This window comes from Sinocyclocheilus anshuiensis, unplaced genomic scaffold (assembly GCF_001515605.1).
Source record: "Sinocyclocheilus anshuiensis isolate Anshui unplaced genomic scaffold, SAMN03320099.WGS_v1.1 scaffold85, whole genome shotgun sequence".
Classification (NCBI taxonomy): domain Eukaryota; kingdom Metazoa; phylum Chordata; class Actinopteri; order Cypriniformes; family Cyprinidae; genus Sinocyclocheilus; species Sinocyclocheilus anshuiensis.
Genome location: NW_015536800.1, coordinates 2,724,570 through 2,730,375, shown reverse-complemented (window position 1 = coordinate 2,730,375; position 5,806 = coordinate 2,724,570). Strand labels below are relative to the sequence as shown.

Here is a 5,806-nt window from a genome sequence, read left to right as displayed (position 1 = left end):
CCCCCCCCCCCCCAATGAGGATTCATATAAGTATCAACTTGACCTTGGATGTTCCACCTAAAGATTTTGTAGAATAATTACAATTAGATACAAATCAAGAAACACATTTTCAAAAACATCTGAGTAACAGGAGATTCTACCAAAGGGTTCTGCATTTAGCCTTAATGCTGAATGAGAGAAACAACTGAGATATTAAAAAGATATTGCAGGCTGAGAAAGCTCTGTAAAGCATTATGTCATATAAATGGAACCCAATGGAAAGAGAGAGAGAGAAAGAAGCTAGAACAAACAGCTGCTCTGACAAATGGCACTCAGGACACCAAACTCATGATAGACACACACACAAACATTTGTAGTTCTGTAAAAGCTTGAAACTAGGGGTGTGCGATATATATCGTCTGCGATAATATCGTAATTGTTGTTTTAACGATGTGCGAATTTATTAGATTTATATATATATATATATATATATATATATATATATGTGTGTGTGTGTGTGTGTGTTTCAGAAATTTCAATACGCCCAGTGGTACTGGTATTGTCAGCTTGGTGACCTCCTAATCAAAACTTTAATAACATTTATACACATTATGGAATTAACACCAAGCTTACTTAACCAATAAAACATGCGCAAATGCCCTAAAAAGTCAAGATGAAACAGACACAAAAACAGGAAAGCAATGTCAAAAAGGAGGTTTGTGGTTTTAGTCCAGTAAAGGTAATTTAGTGTAACTCTTAAAGGTTTAAAGAAATGACCTAAGAAATATTCTCTACCTGCAAAATTGAGCTAAATATTGATGAAAATTATGTACAATAGCATTCTCTCTGGAATGAGCCAATATATGTGATCCTGGACCACAAAACCAGTCTTAAGTCGCTGGGGTATATTTGTAGCAATAGCCAAAAGGAAATTTTAGAGCACTTCATGCTTCCTTCTGCTGACAAGCTTTATGGAGATGCTGATTTCATTTTCCAGCAGAACTTGGCACCTGCCCACACTGCCAAAGTTACCAAAAGCTGGTTCAATTACCATGGTGTTACTGTGCTTGATTGGACAGCAAACTCGCCTGACCTGAACCCCATAGAGAATCTAATAATGTACCTGTGTGTATATATATATATATATATATATATATATATATATATGATTTTATCAGACTGTGACATATAAAAGCTATTTGCAGTTTTATAAAAATATCATCCCATTTCCATCTTAATTGGAAACGCATCAACAATGCAATGACATGCATGTCTGTCAAACCTTTTAATTGGTTCTTTTTTCTGCATTACAGCACCTCTGTTTTTTTACATTTCTGAGAAGTCAAACTGGACATTTGGCCCTTAGTATCCCACTGTAATATGTAGTGTAATTCCAGGAATTGTATCTCATAACACTGACATCTGCATAACCCTCATAACTGCAGAACTCCATCAGCGGACCATTCAGATTTAGAGATTATTTTTTTGGACTAAGGATTGTAGTTAAAAAAATAAATATATATATATTTGTCAAATATATTTCCTGTTCTCCAGTCTGTCGGGGCATCATAGCAGCTGTTGAACTATTCCTGCGCTCCCTGAAGGAAAGAGAGCAAAAGCACACTGATCTAGATAGATGTTTTTGTCAGTCTATGTATTGATAATCAGAGAAGAGCAATGCAATCCAAGAGGCTGGATTGTATGAGAGACATGCAGTTCCATGGCAGTAATAATCACAGCACTGATCATTTTAAAAGCAACCGCCAAAATGTAATTAAGGAGCACTATCATTTTATTTGTCCATTAGTTTGACTAAATATGTATACAATATATTAATAGCTTTGATGGATAAATTAAACAATAAATATATGACATAATGTCTGAGCCATTGACCCAGTTCAGTCGAGAACAGAGACTGATTTGTTTGGGTGTTATAGAAGGAAGCTATTAAAGAGAGACAAAGGCAAATGACTGACAGCGACCTAGCCACAAGATCATCAACATGTACATTAATAGACAAGAAGCACAAGGACAAGGAGAAGAACAATGTCACATTCTGTAAGAGAGAAAATTACCACATTAATGAACTAGTACTATTACTCTTTAAAGGAATAGTTTAGTCATGACAAAAAAAAAAGAAAATAAATTTTTATGAAAATGTATCCACCCTCAGGCCATCCAAGGTGTAGATTAGTTTGTTTCTTCATCAGGACAGATTTAGAGAAATTTTGCATTACATCACTTGCTCACAAATGGATCGTCTACAGTGAATGGGTGCACTTTCACTTCTGGCCAGAGCATAAATCCATAATTCATAATATCACTTCCTCCAGTGAAAAAGTCAATCCTTTGTTGTCCTCTCACATACATGACATAATTGTTCAGAACTGTTTTGGACTGTAAACGGTGCTTGATCTGTAAATATTTCTCTCCTAATTCAGATGAGACAACTTTTTCAACTAGAAAAAGTAATATTATGGATATAGGAATGGTATGAAGTTAAAAATGTCTTAATGATGGATTTTGTTACAAACATGCAGCTTTTCGCAGCTTTTAATTGGTGGACTGGAGTCGTTTGGATTACTTGTGGAATATTGTTTGGTTTTTATCAGCTGTTTGGACTCACATTCTGATGGCACCCACTCCTATTCCTTAAAGTTGTTATGCATTCAACAGCATTTACAACCCATTTACTACCATCTTACATCAAGCTTATTTCACCAATTACCAAACAATCTTAATGACACTCACTCAGAGTGAGTGTGTTCACAACTATACACCGTATTTGTGTTTTTCTATGATCTCATTCTGCACGTTTTCAGACTTCTCATATGAATCTCATGATTTCACGGAAGTTAGTCTTTCAGAAGCTAGAAATAAAGGCAGTCCAGAAATGGGCTTGGTCATGTTTGAACTCTTTCTAGCTGAACCACACCTAAAGCTTTCTATAACAAGTTTAAAAGTGGAGCAGCACATAATACAAACCATTTTCTATAGAAGCCCAGAGGGCAGTTTTGGCTTTTGTGAGAAGAAAGACTTACAATAGAAATGGAAGATCTGAAATTCGAGACTGGCGCTTTTATCTGTAAACCTGTTAAATATATTAAATAACAGATGAGAACACATTTTGATTGGTAACTACAGCAACAGGTGTTATTCTGGAGTGGGGCAACTATCCTCAGTGGATGGCTTCCCTTTTACTTTAAGGCTGATGATAGACGGGGCAATTTTTTTAGCAATTTTGCTGGGCAACTTTTTTTGAGCAATGTTGCTTGGGCACTTTCCCATTGAGAATGGCTAACAAATTTCAATCTGGATAATTTAGATCGGTCGTGGGCCCTGTGTCTCACCTGGTTGCCCACTGAAGGCACCATTGCTCAATAAGTTGCCCTTTGTATCATCAGCCTAATACTAGCAGCAAAAATTATAACAGATTCTGGCAAAATGGTCTATAGAATATGCAAACTATCAATACAAAGAACAAGAAGTAAACATTTCTATGTAACCTCAACCTTGAAAGCGTGACCACAAAACCCGAAGTTGCAGAACAAACTGTCTGCATGCATATGAGAAAAACAGAAGGAAATGAAAACAGCATAACCTCAGACTGCTAGACCGCCAAAATTCCAAACATTCCTGAGCGTGTCTGCTGCTCATATACCACAACTCTACAGTTTAAAACCACAACATATTCACACACTATCACTTTCAGTTTCACACACACACATAAATCATGCACTTAACTGATTTGATGAGAATGATAGTCGTCTCATAGTCATAGAGCAGACAAGCTGTGAGAACCGTTTCTTAGCCTACCACAAAAAAATATATTGAAAAAATATCTTTCTAATGTTTCATGCAAAACGTTGCCCATTTGACACTAATTCTTACATTATCTCTTCTGCTTTTTAAAATAGAGGAAAAGTGTGAATTAGTTTTAAGTAAATTTTAATAAATTACATAAATATAATTCCCCTGATGTGATTATGATCCAAAAATAAGTCCATCTTTCAGCCACTGCATCAACAAAATGAGGCCAAATTAACTGTGTTAAGAGGTCTTCTCGTCTGCAAACCTCTTGCATAACCATGTTCTATTTTGATGTTCTCTTTGAACCTTTAATATACCAAGTTTTCTTTTTTCTTTTCTTGTTGCATCAAATAAATTGCATTTCAGGCATTGCAGGTTAAATTGTTAGTTCATGATGCCGCCTATAATTTGTGATGATGGCCAGACAGTGTGATATGTGATATGGAAAAGCAAATGGGAGGTTACACGACAAGAAGTGATGCGACAACATGCCGTGGACAAGAGCTGCATTGTTTCCATGTCCGATTCCGTTTTGTATTAGCTAATTATGAAGGTAGAATGACGTCAAAAAGATTTGCATACGCTTTACACCTTTACACAGCTTCTCTTGCGCATGCAAATTTAATTTACGCTTACAGTCTTATGTACACTTCCACAACTCTTACCCTGCGTATGCAAATCTTTTTGACGTCATTCTACCTTCATACTAATTAACTAACAATAGAGCGCGCAAAGCACCGACAGGCGTCTCCAAACACGCTCCATCTCCGCCCCTCTCTTTGTCTTCACACGATCCTCCGCTGAACTTCAGCCATCTCTGATAGAAGAGTGCCAAGGAAATGCATGTTGAGTTAACACTTATACCTAGCTATATATTGTGGGAAAATGTTTTAACATTCTCTATTTTTTTTCTGCTAAATACACAAGATGTGGAAGCGCTCTTTCCTGCGCTCACTCATGCTTTGCGCTGTCCAATTCGTGATTGATTTCTTCTTTTGAGTAGAATCTTTTCAATTAATCGGTTGAACCCGTTTACAAAATCAATCAATCTGCGCGATTCGATCACGATTTGGACGGAATTGGTCCAAGCGGTTCGTAAGCTAATATCAATTCATTTACTACATAAAAAATCGATTCGACCTATGACTGAGCTGATGGTATAATCATTTGGAGTGAACCGAGGATTTTGACTGATGGGGAAGTTACTTTTAATAGCTGTAATATTAGAAATTACACAGATACAGCGCACTGGAACTGTACGAGACACATACAGTGCAGATCAGCATTTAATACTATTTATTATTACATATTATTTAAAGTAGGCGTAGTATTTATTATGCAACAATTGCATGTCAGAAGTAATTTTGCGTTGAAACTGGTTGAAACCATTACAGTCTATGGCTGAAACGAGCTGTTCAAAAGAACAGACTGAACCAAATTAATCTGATTTAGCCTAATTCTTCCCACCACTACTACTCTGCTTCAAAAAGAATTCCCTGCATAAAAACACCCCCAAACGTGGCATCATCGCTGCATTTATGTGTTAAACTGAGCATGCATGTGAGGCTGAGTAGATGTAGCGACGCACAATTTGCATTTGAACGCTTTTCTCCGTGATATATTTATGTAATGTGCACGGTTTGGATGTTTTCAAGCGTTATTCATTTCCATCCACTGAAATAATAACATGAATCCAGCCAAGATTAAGGTAGAATTGCACAAACCTGAATGGTGTTACTGTAGCCTGCGTCCACACAGCTGTTATTTGGAGGCGTGTATGGCTCGCCGAGCTGTCTTCAGATAGGACACCGGGCGCTCGACCAATCAGAACACCCGTTTCATATATTTAAGCGTACGAAGTGAAAGAATGAGTTTAATTGGTTATTTTTTAGGTAAATTTACATACGCACTGTTGTGACGTTGATAAATATAAACTGCGACGTTCACTAATAAAGCAAGATGAAGCTTCAGTTTTTTTCTTCTATACACCATGAGGTGAAATATCCTAATAAATATA

At 36.6% G+C, this 5,806-nt stretch overlaps 1 protein-coding gene across 1 annotated transcript in view; it reads right to left on the bottom strand.

Moving 5' to 3' along the window:
* Positions 1-5,587, bottom strand: part of LOC107656816 (long-chain-fatty-acid--CoA ligase 1-like) — a gene marked incomplete at its 3' end in the record, with an annotated part of 25,764 nt that extends 20,177 nt beyond the window's left edge. Inside the window, exon 1 of the mRNA XM_016444767.1 lies at positions 5,514-5,587. The remainder of the gene's footprint in view (positions 1-5,513) is intronic.
* Positions 5,588-5,806: the final 219 nt, after the last annotated feature.